The sequence below is a fragment of the Haplochromis burtoni genome, unplaced genomic scaffold, assembly GCF_018398535.1.
Source record: "Haplochromis burtoni strain Fernald_Lab_line unplaced genomic scaffold, NCSU_Asbu1 Contig_36, whole genome shotgun sequence".
In the NCBI taxonomy this organism is placed as follows: domain Eukaryota; kingdom Metazoa; phylum Chordata; class Actinopteri; order Cichliformes; family Cichlidae; genus Haplochromis; species Haplochromis burtoni.
In genome coordinates, this window is record NW_024582397.1 from 2,776,524 (window position 1) to 2,798,256 (window position 21,733).

At 39.0% G+C, this 21,733-nt stretch overlaps 1 protein-coding gene across 2 annotated transcripts in view; it reads right to left on the reverse strand.

Moving 5' to 3' along the window:
• Positions 1-20,740, reverse strand: part of bcl9l (bcl9 like) — a 35,918-nt gene extending 15,178 nt beyond the window's left edge. The window contains exon 1 of one of the 2 annotated variants that reach the window (XM_005936805.3): positions 20,647-20,740. The gene's annotated coding sequence lies outside the window, so the exon portion shown is untranslated. Of the gene's footprint in view, positions 1-19,300; positions 19,726-20,646 lie in introns of those variants that run through there. The other variant, XM_005936804.3, reaches the window with a different exon arrangement.
• Positions 20,741-21,733: the final 993 nt, after the last annotated feature.

The window sequence follows — 21,733 nt, forward strand, 5'->3', positions numbered from 1 at the left end:
GGCAACAAGTTAACTGTATTCAAATGGACTCTATAGTCATCACATGCTAATACAATAGGGCATCTTCGGGATGTGGAGGTACAAGAGATTCACATCATGGATGTGCAGCCAAACAATTAAAATAGACCAAAAGAACCAAAACATTCTCAAGAGAAATATTTCCAGCAACTTGTTTATTCTAGAAAGCAACAGGGGTTGGCTCAGGGGGTTGGGAATCGCATCTGTAACCGGAAGGTCGCCGGTTCGATCCCTGGGCTCTCTGTCCTGGTCGTTGTGTCCTTGGGCAAGACACTTTACCCTACTTGCCTACTGGTGTTGGCCAGAGGGGCCGATGGTGCGATATGGCAGCCTCGCTTCTGTCAGTCTGCCCCAGGGCAGCTGTGGCTACAACTGTAGCTGCCTCCACCAGTGTATGAATGTGAGAGTGAATGAATAGTGGTATTGTAAAGCGCTTTGGGTGCCTAGAAAAGCACTATATAAATCCAATCCATTATTATTACCTAGCAAAGTGACTGATGATATTAACAGTGCACCATGAAGACCTGAACATCACAGCTATTCAATATTGTCAATAATAGTTTTCAGTCTTTGATTCTCTGAGTCTTTTAATGATAAAGATCTCAACATTTTATTTTATTTTTTTTAAATCACTTCTCAACTTGCCCTGTGACAGACTGGTGACCTGTCCAGGGTGTACCCCAGCTCTCGCCCTATGACAGCTGGGATAGGCTCCAGCACCCCTTGCGACCCTGAAAAGGATAAGAGGAAGCGAATGGATGGATGGATTTCAATTATCTAGCTTTTCATGTCTGATCCAGATTTTGAGTCAATTCCGAATTAGTATTTGTTATGCTAAATAAATAAATAATCAATCATCATCATAATCATCATCATAATAATAATAATAATAATGTCTAAAAATGTTCTGACAATGCCAATCATTGCATTCTATTATTTACATTTTACAAAGCATTTCTACATTTTTGGAAATGGGGTTATAATCCAACTCTCCAAAGTTCAAATACTGACTTTATTTGGTGTCATCTGCATTGATTACATGGTGACCTCACCACACAAGCATAATATTTTTAAAAGTCAAGCTTGAGATATGATAAAGTACTTAATTATGGTGACATTTGAAAAGTACAATAAATCAGATCAACCTGACATCTGTGCAATTAATGAAATAAAGAAAGTAAAAATCAAATCCCTATTCATTTAATTTCTGTCAGGTTTGAAAATTCTATCTAGCTGTCTAGCTTTTCTGTTCATGTTGACAAGATTATAGCTCTCCATCTGGTCACACAGACTGTGGCTTTCCTGATCAAATACGGTCTCCTACAGTTATTTCTGGTGTTTTCAAATATGGTGTTGTCATATGCATCTCAAATTCTAAAATATTGGCCCTTTAATGAAAGATGTTGATAAATTTCACACCCAAGTTGAAATTTGATAAGACTCAGCCTCCCATAATGGGTAAGAGCAGAGATAATGGAGTTTCATTATACATTCAATTAAGATTCAAGTCTGAAGTGTGCTAAAGAACATGCTGACACACTCTGGAAATGTATATAGACCAATATACTCTAGCCTCTAGCTCGTTATATAACTGGGGAGTGCTTCTTTATAAATTGCACATTACCAAACTAATAAATCAGCCGTACTGACCAATTACATAGCCCCCCAAAAATAAGAAACTAATGCAGAAGTAACTTCAAAAGCTGCACAAATTGATACACTCTATGTAGCAATTCAGATACATGTGCCTTAGTAAATGACAACACACTACACTGCTAGCACACAACACAAATGCAAGCATAAGGTGCATAGTGGTGGTGGTTGGAGGTGTGGAGGGGGGAGGGGGGTTACAGGCCTGAGTATTTCATTGGCTGACTGCAAAAAGTATGCTCAGCCTTTTGAAAGTCAACTGGACACACACACACACACACACACACACACACACACACACACACACACACACACACACACACACACACAGTTTTTATATACGCGACTGTTTGCATACAGTAAAACAGGACACATCGTCATGATGTCGTTTGTTTTTGTGATGCAACAGTCAAGCTGTCAAAGAAAGAATTAATACAGAGAACTAAATGTATATTTCTTGGTTCAAAATGGGGATTTTGGGTGGTGACACAAAATTAAGCATAAGCAGGCATCAGCTCAGAGATTCCCTGATTATATTGAGAGAGATGCTGCAACATATGTTAAAAATGACTCTGTCGCATGGCGGTATAAATAGTTACAGGGCCCTGCCAGCTTCATAGTTAGCACATGCAAAAGCTAATGCAGTGACCGTGCACGGGGTTTCAGCTTGGTAGTTGCTCCTCAACGACTCAAGATTACACACAAGTACATGCACTTTCCTTTCTAATGTTGTGGGGGGGAAAAAAATTAAAAAACCCAAAACAAAAAAGGCATAATAGTACTCATTTTACACTTTCCATAAAATACAACAGTAATTAAAGAGAAAAGAACACTTTGGTACACAATCAAATAAATTCTTTCAGCATCTAAATATCCAAATCATTCACCCAACTTTGAAATTCTGCTATTCATAAACAATTCTGCTCAGTCATCCAAGAATGTCAACAACTAAGTCTGTCTAGGCAGCTATTTAAATGAAATGCTCACTCAGTGGACTGATGGAGACTGACAGGAAGTGTGTCTATATTTGAAGTGCCTCTTTTCAAATATGCCAGTGTTCCAAGACTCTGAAGATCCCAGCTTAGTTTCAACTAATGCACTCTGTTATACTGCAATACTGCCAACCAGCCTACCTTCATAAAAGCTATAAATTTCAGCTTTTGTTTAACCTGTCCTCGTACTGTAGCTAATAGAGGAAGTCATTTATAGTGTTGATTTGCATCAAAGTAATGTGTTCATAATATTTAGCGAATGCTTGTGTATGCAAATAGATTGAGTAAAAGCTCATAAAAGTTTGTCTTGTGCACAAACCAACCTTTTTCCATTGCTTTTAAAGTCAAGTGTCAGCTGGACACGTGCTTATGCAAAAGCGAGGTCTAATGTGGTAAGGAAAATGTTCCCCATTTGACATTTGCACAACTTGTTTGAGAAGCAAATTCAGTTTGAAAATTGGATCTTGTCCAGCTGCGTTCAATTTGTGCTCCAAACAAGCAAGGGGAATAATTCAATGAGTTTTTAAAATCCACAACACATGATGTTTACATGTAAAGCCAATATATGCAAGATAAATGCACATAACTGAGGCCATCACACTCACACATATGCTCTTACATTCTTTCAGAAATTAAGGGAAACAAACATCATTTCTCTCAGTTAAGGCTCGAGGTTTGCTGAGTGTTTTGAATATATTTGCCAAAAGGAATTTGACTGTGAGTGTAGAAGATGCTTGCTATATTCTATTTTTCAGCATTTTTTTTTTCATTTATTCTTTTTTCAGATGCTCTTTGCTGTACTTCCACGCTAAATTTCACCATAACACGAGTTTTTCTGAGTATACATCAATCAGAGGTAATGTATTGTGTATATAACTAAAGCTAGTGTGGGTCACAAGTCTTTCTAGCTGCTAACTACTTTTGATCACTGTACAATCAATTAGATCTGAAATGTCTAAAATGTCTAAAAAAATAAATTAAAAAAGGAAAAGCTTAAACTTGGCTTTACTGTATGAGCTCAGCATAGTTTAACATTTTAGCATCAGTGATATTACAGTCAAACTGCTGTGTCTTGCTTCATGTTTGGTTGTTAGCTGTCAGCTTAGTACTTTTTGCTCCTAAGACAAGTCATCTCATTGCATCAGAGGTTTAGCTGCGTGTCAAAAGGTTTATGTTATCAGTTCAGTAAAACAGATGGCAACACTAGTTTCTGTTACACCGAGTTGCCCGTTTATTGCAGACAGTATAAATTCTGGTTTTTATTTAGATCCTTGTGTTTGCTGTATCAGCAGTTGAGCCGCTGTATTACTACTTTTCACCTGTTGTGTTCACGTGCCCAGAAGATTTAACACACCACTGCAAGCGGCCACAAAAGACACCGTTGCCACGGTTCTGCAAATTCTACAAACTTCTGCTCCAGCTGATTTTCAGTTTCAGTTTATTCCAGATTAGGCAATAAAAACACAAGGTTGGGCTTGGGAAAAGATGACTGGGTTAAAATACAACCCTTTCAATAACGTTAGCCATTTCTTGGAGAGTCTGGCAGAAAGCCTCAATGCAATCTTTACCCATGTGCAGCCCTGCAAGGTCACGGAGAGAACTAAATACGAATACACAGTGCTGCTCTGTTGATCACCAGCAGTAAACAGAGGCCAAAGTGTTTAACAGTACTAATGAATGAATAATGTGTGTGAGGCACGAGCACATACAGTTAAACTGACTTTTTAGACATTAGCTGTTTAACAAACTGCATTTGCACTTGGCGCCAGTCAAAATGTAGTCTAAGAGAAGGAAACCAAGTTTAATGTGATTTGCCGCTCTGTGCTCCACCTTACAGCAAGGTCACGGCTAACACAACCTGTGTGACTTCACATAACATCGCTTCTGTGAAGGACTAATTCAACTTAAAACCTTGCCTTGCATGATATACTGGCAAAGCTCTAGAAAAGGAGGTTAGAAAGTATAAATGCAAGTTGTAAGGATCATGTCAGTAACTCTTTTGGAAGTGGAAATGATTACTGTGGCTTCTCCTAATGATAGATTCTCTCTTCAAATAAATTCTCACCAAAATACATAGACTAAATCTAATCATCTGTCCATATTCCTTTACAATAACTGGATTTAAAGTATTTTCTAATATGGTTTTTTTGTATGTTGGCATGCTCTGCTGGAGATGGTGCTTTTAAGTTAAATGTGTGTCACAAATGTGCATTAATGTGGCTCCAACATGCACAACTCCATCCACAAAGGTTGTAAACAAGCCCCAAATTGTCACCCTTATCACCACTAACCGCTTTCCCCAGAGTTAGACACGGTGTCTCCTTCAGAAGATTTCTATTGGTGAATCTACCGGTGAGCTCTATAACGGGCCATGAAAAATTTTATTAAAAGTGACATAACCCAGACAGCCTTGAAGGCATTTAATTGAGAATGTGTAAATAACTATGACACCCAATCATTACAGTGAAGGAGGGGGGTGCAGGAACAGTTTGACTGGGACATACTGTGATGATGTTTGAAATAGTGAAATTGATATAAAAAGAGGAAAAAAAATATTGCAGATACAGATAATATATAAAGTGTTACTGTGGATAGCAAAGTATAGGATTTCCAAAATGCATAAGATTGAGTTACTAGAATAGCTTTGAATTATTCACACATCAAAAGTACTATTTATTTATCCTGCTCTGCAGGTCCTCAATTCGTCTAAGCTCTCAACCAAGCTGCAATTTTAATTCTCATTAAACGTTTGATTGGCTACCTCTCAAAAATGGAAGGTTTGAACAGCAGATGGGTGGGACTATCGCGTTCAGCATTAGGTGACCTTTTCATGATATTTACTCTCTTTGATATCATACACTTCCAATAGTAGAAGAAAAACCAATGAAGAAGCAATACATGGAGTATTTGGAGAAGTCTGAAATTCAAGCTTTTGGCTCATAGAATTACTTCTACATATGATGACTTCATTATATTAAACTTTGGTTATAATAAATAGTTTAATATGGGCACTCGCCATTGTAACAGTGTGCCAAATGGCCTGTTAACATCCCCTTTGGCAGCAAGAATCCATTCTGGACGACACAAAGAATCCACCAAGCTATCTTTATCCTGTCTTCCTTCTCTCACCCCAACCGGTCGCAGCAGATGGCCCCGCCCCTCCCTGAGCCTGGTTCTGCCGGAGGTTTCTTCCTGTTAAAAGGGAGTTTTTCCTTCCCACTGTCGCCAAAGTGCTTGCTCATAGGGGGTCATATGATTGTTGGGTTTTTCTCTGTATCTATGAAGCGCCTTGAGGCGACTTTTGTTGTGATTTGGCGCTATATAAATAAAATTGAATTGAAATCTTCTTACTGCTTTCTCCTGGTTTGTGGAGAGTTTTTTCTTCTTCAGTGTTTGGACAACTACTTAAGGGAGCCTAAGGTGCTGATTCCTGGAATAATTTGAGAAGTCATTATATTTATAACACTGGCCTTCACTAATGGCAACTGTGAAAAAGCCATAGCTTTAACAAAGCATGTAAGAATGGAAATCTTTGTAAACACTGTCACAGAGTGACAGTGAAAGGGGTACCCATTCAAGACTGTGCACAATAAAAAAAAAAATTAAAAGAAAGGCTTCTCTAAAATTTTGCAAAGTATAACTCCTTTTTTACTTGATGCCTTTTGGAGTCATGTTCCACTTATCACAACTGATACTCCAATTAAATGTTGGACAATTAAATTCAAAAAGAAAGAAAAGAAAAAAAAAAAAAAAAATCAAAGGGACAACACAAAGCTGAAAGGCAAATACACCATTGCTTTGTCAGCCTCCAGCAGCCAAATTGATCTGCAAGCCATGCAACTTTAGAAAATTAACAGGGATGATGATAAGTGCTCTCTTAGGCTTAAATATGTTGAATCAGCCATCAAGTTCCTGCCAATTTTCACTTAAGAAAAAACCAAGTGTGACCAGTAATGTCAAACTACTTTTGAGTGACAGCGATCAGTACATGTTAAATCTCAGCCTTTAAACTTTCTCTAGTGAATGACATTTCCAATTTTGCAGCTTCTGCCTGCAATACAAACCAATTTAAAAATGTGTTCATATACATATTATCCACTTGGGTCTCAAACATTAAAATGTTATTTAATTGGAAATCACTATCCATATCTGATGATGGAAAAAAAATGGCAGCATATCATCAAAGAAACTACTGATAATGTTCAAAAAGTTTAAAAAAAAATAAATGTAGTGGTGATGTCGCTGATTTGTGTGTGTTCTGCACAGAGGCAGGAAAGTCAGATTTCCTATTTTTGAAGGACAACATATTTTTGCCATATGGCAATGCATGCAAAAAAGGAACAAACAGAACTTATTCAGAAGTTTGCCTGGAGGAAACAGGGATAAATGAACACTGCATTTTTGGAATTTCTGTTTAGAGCTCTCCCCAATAATTCCTAAACTCCCCATTTATGAATTACTGACCATATTCAATGATATTGGTATGCGTTTCTTTCTGTTTATAGTCTTTGCTGCAAAAGTCTTTCCATTCCTCCTCCTGCCCTTATCTCCTGTTAAAAAAAAAATGAGGATACTGCTTCTCTAACCTTTGATTAAAAGGGGAAAAAAAATAGACGTGTTTACATGTGGAAAAAGTTTATCCACAGATTTTAACTCTGTGCTATTCAGTGCTGCATTCTCAACTGTCACTCTGCTTATAGTACTTCTAGCAGTAAACTGCAGTGCATTGTGGGACAGCGCACAGGTGACAGGCACTGTTGTGGCAGATTGCCATGGAAACAAAACATGTCACAGCACAGTATAATTATAGACTAACCATGTGCAGAGCAAAGGTCCTGCAATAGTGCAAAGGCTACAAAAAAAACAACAACTGTTCACTTCAACGGAAGTTGTCTGAAGACAAACACTTCCTCTTTTGTTTTCTAACTTACCGTGATGTAACAAGTAACGAATTATATGGGGCAAAAATCATATGGATTTTAAATAAGATGTTTAGCCACCACATGCTGCAAAAAGAGCTCCGGTGCATATTGACATTGAGTCTTAAAGTCTCTGGAACTCTACTGCAGTGATGCAAGACAATTCTTCCAAAAGATACGTCTTCCCTCTTGATTATAGCAGCGGTAATACAAAGATCTTCCATAAGCATTCAATTGGACTGAGGTCTGCTGAATGCAAAGGCCAAATGATATGATTCACATAATTTTCAATGCTAAACCCATGAACATGATGCTCTCTGAAGGAGGGTAATGTCATCCAGGAAAAAGCCACTCCCATCAGGATAGGAATGTTTCATCATAGGGTAAAGGTGAATACTCTGAACATGTTGTATTGCTTTGCAGAGCCACTTTCTACAAGGACAATTATTCTACAGAATAATAGAGCAACCATCCCTATCAATAAAAGGAATGCAAGAGTTCAAGTCTTTCCTTTAACTTGTCTCCCTTATGTGTACAGATACACATGTGCAAATGTATAAGAATCCAGTTATTATACACACACCGAAGGATTTCTGCAGCACTAAAATTGGAAAACCCCAAAACAAAGCTTTAGAGTTTGAATAGTTTAGCAGTTAATGGATTAGACCATCTAAAGAACATTAACAGGCATCATCTGAGTATTCAATGGAAAACCAAGTTACTGGATGATAGATGCTTTCAAATAACAGCCTACTGTGTACAAGTAACTTGTAAACTCTAAAACATTTGGTTAATGCTTTGAAGAAAGCTAATTCATGTAGAGATAAGAGAAGGTAGTCTCTGCTATTTTAAGCTTTTGGTTAGTTTCTAAAATAAAGATCAAGTTTCATTTTCTCAATCTGTGAACTCAGAACTCTTTTGTGTATTGCAGTTGTAGAAAGATTAATTTCATGGATTGGCTGGTGATAATTTTGAGGTAGGTGGAGTATTTGTTAGCAATCCCCTGCTATGCTGCCTTTTGATATAACAGGCCTAACTGAACAGTGACAACAGGAAGGATGACCTCAGTTCATGTGCCAGAGACAGGGTGGATATTTCACATGCTTGATTCACGTGTAGTCTGAGCTGCTAATGCCTGGAAATGTAAACATTTCACACGTAGATCAGACAAAGACCTTCACAGTTTGGAAATCTTTTCATGGTTTTCAATTCGCAGTTTTTCCTCAGCTCACGGATAAGGAAATTCTGGGCTCATTTTGTAATAAAATGGGGATTTTGGGTGGTGACACAAAATTAAGCATAAGCAGGCATCAGCTCAGAGATTCCCTGATTATATTGAGAGAGATGCTGCAACATATGTTAAAAATGACTCTGTCGCATGGCGGTATAAATAGTTACAGGGCCCTGCCAGCTTCATAGTTAGCACATGCAAAAGCTAATGCAGTGACCGTGCACGGGGTTTCAGCTTGGTAGTTGCTCCTCAACGACTCAAGATTACACACAAGTACATGCACTTTCCTTTCTAATGTTGTGGGGGGGAAAAAAATTAAAAAACCCAAAACAAAAAAGGCATAATAGTACTCATTTTACACTTTCCATAAAATACAACAGTAATTAAAGAGAAAAGAACACTTTGGTACACAATCAAATAAATTCTTTCAGCATCTAAATATCCAAATCATTCACCCAACTTTGAAATTCTGCTATTCATAAACAATTCTGCTCAGTCATCCAAGAATGTCAACAACTAAGTCTGTCTAGGCAGCTATTTAAATGAAATGCTCACTCAGTGGACTGATGGAGACTGACAGGAAGTGTGTCTATATTTGAAGTGCCTCTTTTCAAATATGCCAGTGTTCCAAGACTCTGAAGATCCCAGCTTAGTTTCAACTAATGCACTCTGTTATACTGCAATACTGCCAACCAGCCTACCTTCATAAAAGCTATAAATTTCAGCTTTTGTTTAACCTGTCCTCGTACTGTAGCTAATAGAGGAAGTCATTTATAGTGTTGATTTGCATCAAAGTAATGTGTTCATAATATTTAGCGAATGCTTGTGTATGCAAATAGATTGAGTAAAAGCTCATAAAAGTTTGTCTTGTGCACAAACCAACCTTTTTCCATTGCTTTTAAAGTCAAGTGTCAGCTGGACACGTGCTTATGCAAAAGCGAGGTCTAATGTGGTAAGGAAAATGTTCCCCATTTGACATTTGCACAACTTGTTTGAGAAGCAAATTCAGTTTGAAAATTGGATCTTGTCCAGCTGCGTTCAATTTGTGCTCCAAACAAGCAAGGGGAATAATTCAATGAGTTTTTAAAATCCACAACACATGATGTTTACATGTAAAGCCAATATATGCAAGATAAATGCACATAACTGAGGCCATCACACTCACACATATGCTCTTACATTCTTTCAGAAATTAAGGGAAACAAACATCATTTCTCTCAGTTAAGGCTCGAGGTTTGCTGAGTGTTTTGAATATATTTGCCAAAAGGAATTTGACTGTGAGTGTAGAAGATGCTTGCTATATTCTATTTTTCAGCATTTTTTTTTTCATTTATTCTTTTTTCAGATGCTCTTTGCTGTACTTCCACGCTAAATTTCACCATAACACGAGTTTTTCTGAGTATACATCAATCAGAGGTAATGTATTGTGTATATAACTAAAGCTAGTGTGGGTCACAAGTCTTTCTAGCTGCTAACTACTTTTGATCACTGTACAATCAATTAGATCTGAAATGTCTAAAATGTCTAAAAAAATAAATTAAAAAAGGAAAAGCTTAAACTTGGCTTTACTGTATGAGCTCAGCATAGTTTAACATTTTAGCATCAGTTTACAGTCAAACTGCTGTGACTGCTGTGTCTTGCTTCATGTTTGGTTGTTAGCTGTCAGCTTAGTACTTTTTGCTCCTAAGACAAGTCATCTCATTGCATCAGAGGTTTAGCTGCGTGTCAAAAGGTTTATGTTATCAGTTCAGTAAAACAGATGGCAACACTAGTTTCTGTTACACCGAGTTGCCCGTTTATTGCAGACAGTATAAATTCTGGTTTTTATTTAGATCCTTGTGTTTGCTGTATCAGCAGTTGAGCCGCTGTATTACTACTTTTCACCTGTTGTGTTCACGTGCCCAGAAGATTTAACACACCACTGCAAGCGGCCACAAAAGACACTGTTGCCACGGTTCTGCAAATTCTACAAACTTCTGCTCCAGCTGATTTTCAGTTTCAGTTTATTCCAGATTAGGCAATAAAAACACAAGGTTGGGCTTGGGAAAAGATGACTGGGTTAAAATACAACCCTTTCAATAACGTTAGCCATTTCTTGGAGAGTCTGGCAGAAAGCCTCAATGCAATCTTTACCCATGTGCAGCCCTGCAAGGTCACGGAGAGAACTAAATACGAATACACAGTGCTGCTCTGTTGATCACCAGCAGTAAACAGAGGCCAAAGTGTTTAACAGTACTAATGAATGAATAATGTGTGTGAGGCACGAGCACATACAGTTAAACTGACTTTTTAGACATTAGCTGTTTAACAAACTGCATTTGCACTTGGCGCCAGTCAAAATGTAGTCTAAGAGAAGGAAACCAAGTTTAATGTGATTTGCCGCTCTGTGCTCCACCTTACAGCAAGGTCACGGCTAACACAACCTGTGTGACTTCACATAACATCGCTTCTGTGAAGGACTAATTCAACTTAAAACCTTGCCTTGCATGATATACTGGCAAAGGTCTAGAAAAGGGGAGGTTAGAAAGTATAAATGCAAGTTGTAAGGATCATGTCAGTAACTCTTTTGGAAGTGGAAATGATTACTGTGGCTTCTCCTAATGATAGATTCTCTCTTCAAATAAATTCTCACCAAAATACATAGACTAAATCTAATCATCTGTCCATATTCCTTTACAATAACTGGATTTAAAGTATTTTCTAATATGTTTTTTTTGTATGTTGGCATGCTCTGCTGGAGATGGTGCTTTTAAGTTAAATGTGTGTCACAAATGTGCGTTAATGTGGCTCCAACATGCACAACTCCATACACAAAGGTTGTAAACAAGCCCCAAATTGTCACCCTTATCACCACTAACCGCTTTCCCCAGAGTTAGACACGGTGTCTCTTTCAGAAGATTTCTATTGGTGAATCTACCGGTGAGCTCTATAACGGGCCGTGAAAAATTTTATTAAAAGTGACATAACCCAGACAGCCTTGAAGGCATTTAATTGAGAATGTGTAAATAACTATGACACCCAATCATTACAGTGAAGGAGGGGGGTGCAGGAACAGTTTGACTGGGACATACTGTGATGATGTTTGAAATAGTGAAATTGATATAAAAAGAGGAAAAAAAATATTGCAGATACAGATAATATATAAAGTGTTACTGTGGATAGCAAAGTATAGGATTTCCAAAATGCATAAGATTGAGTTACTAGAATAGCTTTGCATTATTCACACATCAAAAGTACTATTTATTTATCCTGCTCTGCAGGTCCTCAATTCGTCTAAGCTCTCAACCAAGCTGCAATTTTAATTCTCATTAAACGTTTGATTGGCTACCTCTCAAAAATGGAAGGTTTGAACAGCAGATGGGTGGGACTATCGCGTTCAGCATTAGGTGACCTTTTCATGATATTTACTCTCTTTGATATCATACACTTCCAATAGTAGAAGAAAAACCAATGAAGAAGCAATACATGGAGTATTTGGAGAAGTCTGAAATCCAAGCTTTTGGCTCATAGAATTACTTCTACATATGATGACTTCATTATATTAAACTTTGGTTATAATAAATAGTTTAATATGGACACTCGCCATTGTAACAGTGTGCCAAATGGCCTGTTAACATCCCCTTTGGCAGCAAGAATCCATTCTGGACGACACAAAGAATCCACCAAGCTATCTTTATCCTGTCTTCCTTCTCTCACCCCAACCGGTCGCAGCAGATGACCCCGCCCCTCCCTGAGCCTGGTTCTGCCGGAGGTTTCTTCCTGTTAAAAGGGAGTTTTTCCTTCCCACTGTCGCCAAAGTGCTTGCTCATAGGGGGTCATGATTGTTGGGTTTTTCTCTGTACCTATGAAGCACCTTGAGGTGACTTTTGTTGTGATTTGGCGCTACATAAATAAAATTGAATTGAAATCTTCTTACTGCTTTCTCCTGGTTTGTGGAGAGTTTTTTCTTCTTCAGTGTTTGGACAACTACTTAAGGGAGCCTAAGGTGCTGATTCCTGGAATAATTTGAGAAGTCATTATATTTATAACACTGGCCTTCACTAATGGCAACTGTGAAAAAGCCATAGCTTTAACAAAGCATGTAAGAATGGAAATCTTTGTAAACACTGTCACAGAGTGACAGTGAAAGGGGTACCCATTCAAGACTGTGCACAATAAAAGAAAATTAAAAGAAAGGCTTCTCTAAAATTTTGCAAAGTATAACTCCTTTTTTACTTGATGCCTTTTGGAGTCATGTTCCACCTATCACAACTGATACTCCAATTAAATGTTGGACAATTAAATGCAAAAGAAAGAAAAAAAAAAAAACAATCAAAGGGACGACACAAAGCTGAAAGGCAAATACAACATTGCTTTGTCAGCCTCCAGCAGCCAAATTGATCTGCAAGCCATGCAACTTTAGAAAATTAACAGGGATGATGATAAGTGCTCTCTTAGGCTTAAATATGTTGAATCAGCCATCAAGTTCCTGCCAATTTTCACTAAAGAAAAAACCAAGTGTGACCAGTAATGTCAAACTACTTTTGAGTGACAGCGATCAGTACATGTTAAATCTCAGCCTTTAAACTTTCTCTAGTGAATGACATTTCCAATTTTGCAAGCTTCTGCTGCAATACAAACCAATTTAAAAATGTGTTCATATACATATTATCCACTTGGGTCTCAAACATTAAAAGGTTATTTAATTGGAAATCACTATCCATATCTGATGATGGAAAAAAAATGGCAGCATATCATCAAAGAAACTACTGATAATGTTCAAAAAGTTAAAAAAATAAATAAATAAATGTAGTGGTGATGTCGCTGATTTGTGTGTGTTCTGCACAGAGGCAGGAAAGTCAGATTTCCCATTTTTGAAGGACAACATATTTTTGCCATATGGCAATGCATGCAAAAAAGGAACAAACAGAACTTATTCAGAAGTTTGCCTGGAGGAAACAGGGATAAATGAACACTGCATTTTTGGAATTTCTGTTTAGAGCTCTCCCCAATAATTCCTAAACTCCCCATTTATGAATTACTGACCATATTCAATGATATTGGTATGCGTTTCTTTCTGTTTATAGTCTTTGCTGCAAAAGTCTTTCCATTCCTCCTCCTGCCCTTATCTCCTGTTAAAAAAAAAATGAGGATACTGCTTCTCTAACCTTTGATTAAAAGGGGAAAAAAAATAGACGTGTTTACATGTGGAAAAAGTTTATCCACAGATTTTAACTCTGTGCTATTCAGTGCTGCATTCTCAACTGTCACTCTGCTTATAGTACTTCTAGCAGTAAACTGCAGTGCATTGTGGGACAGCGCACAGGTGACAGGCACTGTTGTGGCAGATTGCCATGGAAACAAAACATGTCACAGCACAGTATAAATATAGACTAACCATGTGCAGAGCAAAGGTCCTGCAATAGTGCAAAGGCTACAAAAAAAACAACAACTGTTCACTTCAACGGAAGTTGTCTGAAGACAAACACTTCCTCTTTTGTTTTCTAACTTACCGTGATGTAACAAGTAACGAATTATATGGGGCAAAAATCATATGGATTTTAAATAAGATGTTTAGCCACCACATGCTGCAAAAAGAGCTCCGGTGCATATTGACATTGAGTCTTAAAGTCTCTGGAACTCTACTGCAGTGATGCAAGACAATTCTTCCAAAAGATACGTCTTCCCTCTTGATTATAGCAGCGGTAATACAAAGATCTTCCATAAGCATTCAATTGGACTGAGGTCTGCTGAATGCAAAGGCCAAATGATATGATTCACATAATTTTCAATGCTAAACCCATGAACATGATGCTCTCTGAAGGAGGGTAATGTCATCCAGGAAAAAGCCACTCCCATCAGGATAGGAATGTTTCATCATAGGGTAAAGGTGAATACTCTGAACATGTTGTATTGCTTTGCAGAGCCACTTTCTACAAGGACAATTATTCTACAGAATAATAGAGCAACCATCCCTATCAATAAAAGGAATGCAAGAGTTCAAGTCTTTCCTTTAACTTGTCTCCCTTATGTGTACAGATACACATGTGCAAATGTATAAGAATCCAGTTATTATACACACACACCGAAGGATTTCTGCAGCACTAAAATTGGAAAACCCCAAAACAAAGCTTTAGAGTTTGAATAGTTTAGCAGTTAATGGATTAGACCATCTAAAGAACATTAACAGGCATCATCTGAGTATTCAATGGAAAACCAAGTTACTGGATGATAGATGCTTTCAAATAACAGCCTACTGTGTACAAGTAACTTGTAAAACTCTAAAACATTTGGTTAATGCTTTGAAGAAAGCTAAATTCATGTAGAGATAAGAGAAGGTAGTCTCTGCTATTTTAAGCTTTTGGTTAGTTTCTAAAATAAAGATCAAGTTTCATTTTCTCAATCTGTGAACTCAGAACTCTTTTGTGTATTGCAGTTGTAGAAAGATTAATTTCATGGATTGGCTGGTGATAATTTTGAGGTAGGTGGAGTATTTGTTAGCAATCCCCTGCTATGCTGCCTTTTCATATAACAGGCCTAACTGAACAGTGACAACAGGAAGGATGACCTCAGTTCATGTGCCAGAGACAGGGTGGATATTTCACATGCTTGATTCACGTGTAGTCTGAGCTGCTAATGCCTGGAAATGTAAACATTTCACACGTAGATCAGACAAAGACCTTCACAGTTTGGAAATCTTTTCATGGTTTTCAATTCGCAGTTTTTCCTCAGCTCACGGATAAGGAAATTCTGGGCTCATTTTGTACAGAGGGTCAAGGGTTGTATCCTTTCCAGCACATTCTGGGAAGAAAGCCAACTGGAGCAAAGAAAAAGGCTGAACTGCAGCCTCAGTATAGACAGAAGGCAGGCATTACAGCACAGAAGCAGCTGGAAATGGAAGACTGAGGGACAGAAGCCATTCAGTGTCTAGCTGAACACACATTTCCCAGTCTGCACAGGAGAGGATGGCCACTCTGTGCAACCAGACACAATGTTTGTCCATGCAGGTCAAGGACGATCTAAATGAAAATAAGTTTTATGCAACAAATATCATGCAGCATACAATAACATCTAACTTTTTAGATCTGTTGAATTCCTTTTAAGGGTGTCTGAAGGATTGCACTCTGTGGCAGACAAAGACACAGACTGATGGAGTCAGTCATGTCATTCCTGATATACTTCTTTGACCTCCGCCATCTGGTAAGCAGGTGGTGCATCGTAAGATAAAGTCTCGGTGGATAAGTCAGAGCAGTCGCGTGGAGGTCCACACAACTCTTACACTCACCATCTTGATGATAAGATTTACCCAAAGAAGAGTTCAGTCATTCAGAAGAAAGGCAGGCAGGTAGTAGACTGGTACTCATCTACACTGAAAGGAGACGGTTGAGGTGTTTTGGAAATCTGAGTAGAATGGCCCCTGGTCACCTATTAGAAGAGAAGGAGAAGACTCGGGACAAACCCAGGACACCCTGGATTGATTGCGTCTCTCTGCTGCAACAGTCTTGATGTCCTCCCAGAAAAGCAGAAAGAGAGGTGGCCTAGGAGAGGGAGGCCTGGGCATCTTTGTTTAGACTACTGCCCCCAAAAAGCCAAACTTAGATAAACAACAGAAAATGGATGGTAACAGAACTCAAAGCCAATTGGTGTCCCTCTGGAGACCATTAGAAGATTTATTCCCCAAAAAAGCAGTGAACCAAAAGTATACACTAAACAAAACAAGACCTTAACAATTTACCCTTTAACTAAATTAGTACACAGAAGTTCTAGAATGAGAAACTTTAAAAAATCTTATCACTACAACCTTTAGCTGGTCAGAGGTAGAAGCAGAAAGGTGACTGTCCAGAGAAGAAAGAAAGAAAACCCAGAGGAAAGTCCACCTGGATTAAACAAGCTGATGTGTAAATACTGGACTCAAGGTGGGAAATTACCTCCAGATCATCTAAGCTTTTGCACATGTCTGGCTTTTGCTGTCTAAATTATAGTAAATGTTAGATCTGGCCAAAGTTCAAGAGTGATTGGAAAAGGAAGCATGTAAGGCTCAGCAATGATGAAGCGTGGGAGCACTTCTGCAATTGGTTTTGTATCATAAATATTTAGTTTGATTAAAAAAAAAATATCTTCCTCTTTAAATCATCCAGAATATCACTGGCCTTATAAACTATGTTTCTGCATCAATGCAACGATACAGTTTAAATCATCTAACCTGTAGTTGCTTCAAATTCCCCTGTCACGTCTAAGCGGCATCCCAGGAAAGGACTAACACCTTCACACTCACTGTTGTTATGCTGTGCAGAGTTCAAATGGCATTGTTTTCACCTGACCGGACAAACTAAAGTTAAAGAGCCTGAATGCACAGCTCTGAGTGTGCCTGGTGTGAGCAAAGGGTATTGATGTCATTTGAGAGCTTTGAGAACCAGCACACACTGGTCAGTATGATCCACTGACAGGACTGTATGCAAAACATGCAAAAGATAAGCACAGAGAAAAGGCACAGAAACAACAGCTCTGTGACATTAACGTGAACTACACACCTGAGTCGTAGTGCACTTTCATTTCGACTGAGGATTTGCCCAGTTTTTCCCCTACTAGTCTATAGATTCTGGTACTAAAGTGTCTTAGTATATTCAGTGGTGTGGAAATGTTCTCAATGTCACATTATTCTTTCATAGCTCACCTTCGCAGCGCTCCCTGTAACTCACCCCAAAGTTCTCAGATCACCTAACCAGATAAGAAACACTTTGTCAGCAGCTCACCAAATCTGTGTCTGCTTGAACGCATTCATTCAAATCAACTCTGGACTAAAAGGGAGACAGGAAATAGACTTTTCATTCATGCCTAGAATATAATCAATGAATGCATACATGCTTACTTATGCTTTCTTTCCTTTCTACTGTTACAGAAAGACTGCCAAATCATCACTGGCACTGTCACTTGTTTTATGCGTGTGCTTCTAAGTGTGCCCGAGTACCAAAACGTCCATGTATTTTGTCAAGCGCTGCGCATGTAGTGAAAAACAACACCAATAATATTTCGTTCATTATGCCCTTACATAGTGGATTAATTGCCTTGCACAAGATTTCCATCATTATCCACTACAGCCTCATTTAGACAGCCCCAAAGGACAAAACACATTTAAAAACAAAAAAAAAAAAAACCAGGCTTGAGTCAATGAAGGTCTACAGGTAGGCTGTGGACTAATCTTCAGGTAAAGACATATATAGCATTTTTTTTTTAAAAAGGAAAAGAAAAGATGCTGAGAGATGTTTCACTTCCAATGGAAAGAAACACAGAGGGTACTGAAGCCCTGAAAGACAATTCGGATCAAGTTGCAAACTCTGTTAGGTGCTATATATAGCTCACCAGGATATTGTAGATACACACACAGCATGAAGTGCCAGTGCACACATGAGCAGAGGCTATGTACCAAAAAGAGAAAAGCCTTAGTATGAAGTAACTGCTTTACTGTCACCCCATATTCAACAGGCTGAACTGGCAGGACCATGGGATGCTATAAGTTTTATACTTGAGATCAAGCACACATGCATACAGAAATATATATGACATATGCGGACATACAGAGAGAAAGAGAGAGAGTGGTGAAGATAAACAGGTGAGGGGCAAAGAGTGTGTCCCTAAACAATTATGCAAACACTTGGCACCCGCGTCAACGCAATTAGCTATAAAACTAGAATTGCCGTTGTGTTTTTACCATGTCACGCCTGTTGTAATTGTATTAATATACAAATCTTGTTATAACACGCTTCTGTAGCCGTTGTGTAACTGAATCACAGCGCAGCAAGCGTGCCTATTAAAGTAAAAACATTTTAAAACAATGGTCATTTTCCTAAATTAAAATAACGCTGAATGGGGTAACAGTAAAGTGACAGACAGTAATAGTTGAGCAGCGGGGATATTAGCGGCATGTCGTGCTCTACATGCCCCCGCTGAGCCTGTGTTTAAGTGACAGGTATCGTTACGCAGCCTGTCACCCACTGAACACGGTTTAGCTGTTTAGCACAAAAACCATTCAAATGCAGCTTTGGCTTAGACTCTCAGATTAGCTAGCGGTCAAGCTAATATTGGTAATTTACACATCTGCATTAAAGTGTCCCCATCGGCACACGGGGACCAGTGAAACATAAAGTTGGCCAAGCATCGCATTCTTGTTAGGAGAATTTAAGGACACATGCCCCTGATGTGAACCCCAGCCAGAGCCCCTGAGTGGAGACTTGGTGCGCCAGCCAGGTCCACGGGCTAACTTAGCATGCTAATTCATGTCTTCGCTAGGCTACTTGCTCGTAAGCTGACGTTGCCGTAGCACACATCTGCAAGCGAACCAGTGCTAGCTAATGGGATTTGAACTTTGTTATTGGCTTGCTAGCGACCCGAAGACTTCCTAAAAGGAAGGGAAAGTTATGCGGGTCCACACGTTACGAAGACAGCTCCGAAATATGTGCGAACAGCTAGCATGTCTCGGCAGTGACAGTGTTTTGAAATGCTGTGTACTCTACCCCATTTGGCTGCTGTCTGAGATCAGAAGAGGCCGATGTCAGGACTGACGGCCAATCGACATTCCCCGGAGTGGCCGCCACCGCTTGCTCCGTCCGCCGTAACACTGCGCAAGATGGTCCCGATCCTGCTGTTTGATAGGAAAAGGAGCTGGTGCAGTTTGACGGCGTTTCGGGTGATGATTAATAACACGCCGTGTCTAGGTTGAAGTTTCGGTGGAAATCAGAGGACGCGTCACCTTGCAGCGGTTCATGACTCCCACTATTCGAGATGTAGAAGGGCAGGACGTTGCATTTCTCTTCGAGTCCATATCACTCCCAGTCGCTGACAATAATTAGTGTGGCCACACGGGCATCCGTATGTCACTATGCTGATATGTCATGCTGGACTTCTGTGCTGTCCGAGGGTGGATTGCTTCCCATTCTCTTCAGATTATCTGAATATTTATATTAATTCGAGATGATACTGATGTAAGATCCCTGAAATAAAATTTTGATTTACAGATTTCAAGTGCACCAAGCGATGAAATCCAAGAATCACTCAATCAGTTAAGTGTTTTATTTCCATTTGATAAGACCTATGCCGTCTTGGAAATCACCATTTCCCACATTTCCCTCTCAGCTCCCACACCACTTTTCTAATGGACACCATCGTGCAGTAGAAAACTCTGATTTCATCCACCCACTGCATAAACAGTTAGAAAGAGATGTTTAGTAACTGAATGTTTGGGAGAACCATTATAAAGTTGCTCAGAGTGAGGATCCAGTTGTTGCACTGTTAAACCCTTCATCTTTTTTCAGTTGAATGCTCCCTCTAGTGGTTTGGGTAGCAGAAGTAGGCTTGGTAAAACTGCCTCAGGTGAACTTCGAGGCATTTCTTCCCGAAAGCGTTGCTAAACTGAGATTGGACTTCGGGTACTTTCATCAAGAAAATAGGGGGTTATATCCAGGAGCAGCAAAGGCATCCACAATTTCCCCGTGATGATTTCTGCCAAACCTCACCCGAACTAAGTGCCACAATCAAGAGACATTGTTCAGGAGCAGAGCACATCACACAATTTCCTTGTCCAGATGTACTGCATTCACTGAAACTGCATCATTGACAGTTGCCTCTTTTTTAAGCAACTAGCAATGCAAGAATTTTCCGAGGGTGAGTAAGAAATCCTACCTTCATCTTAAAAGACAACTAGTTCTGATTCTGATTCTGATTGAATGTTAAGAAAGGGGACACTAAAAAATCCCAGAGGAAGGACTAACCAAGACTAAGTGGACTAAAACAGATTGGCAGTGGAGTGGAATCAGAATTGAGATGAAGAAAATAATCACAAATTAAAAAAAGAGAAATTGACCTGTTGTGACTCCCGCACCGGCAGACGTGGAGTGAAAGGTGGCACACTGGTGTGCTAGAGGCTCACCATCTTCTGCTTGACCTTCTCTTTCCAGACAAGACAGAAAGGTCTGGCATTAATCAGACGAAGAAGTACCGTCACACCTGTTGTCAGCACTGAGAAATCAAATAGTTGGAGGTTTTTGATTATGCCACTTGGTAAATTCCACATTTTTTTCATTCTATTACAAATAAAAAAAGTAGATTTGTAATGAAATGAAGTAATTTAGAGTCATTTGATAGTGGCATCATTCTTTCCTTCCTATTCTCTTTGAGTCAAGCAGGTGTAATTTATTAATCAGCGAAAAAAGAAAAACCTCGGCTGCACATTGTTTTTAATTCAGTTCATTTTGATCTCCAGGCACCACCAGCCCAAAGATGTTTAACAGCCTTCAGGCAGAGCATGCTGCGTTTGTATATTATGATGAAAATGTAAAAAAGATGCTCTGAATTCATCCCCCTCCCCCCATGAGACATGTTTTATCTGAGTCCATTATTCTCTGCTTGTATATGGCAAGCAGAGGAATGAGCTCAATTAGGTGAGCAAGCGAGAGGAGAGGAGGAATTTGGGTGCTGGTATTTAGAGAGAAAGAAAAAAAAACATTGGAGGAAGGTCAAGAGAACATAAGAAAGGAGCAGTGGGAAATGAGAGAGAGAGAGAGAGAGGAGAGAGACTGAGGGAGTAAGACAGAGAGGATGAAAAAGTGAAACTATGTTGTCATGGAAACTGGCATGGATCTGAAGAGCAAAACAAGAATGTAAATTGGTTTACCCTTAGGGAATGTGATGGCGCTACAGAGAAAAATAAGCAGGGAGATGTATTTAAGGGGGAACCTTCCATAGCATTATATTACAAATAAAGGATCTTGAAACAAAAATAACAGTGATAATGATGACAAAACGAGGATCTTTACATAGATCCTTTACATAGCTGCTAAAAGCATATAGCAGTCGAGAAGATCCCTCTGCATTTCCTTAGGCTGAGCAGTTGCTTAATAATGACTAATTAAAAATGGCATCAGTTTGGGAGGTGCAGAGGTCAGTCTGAG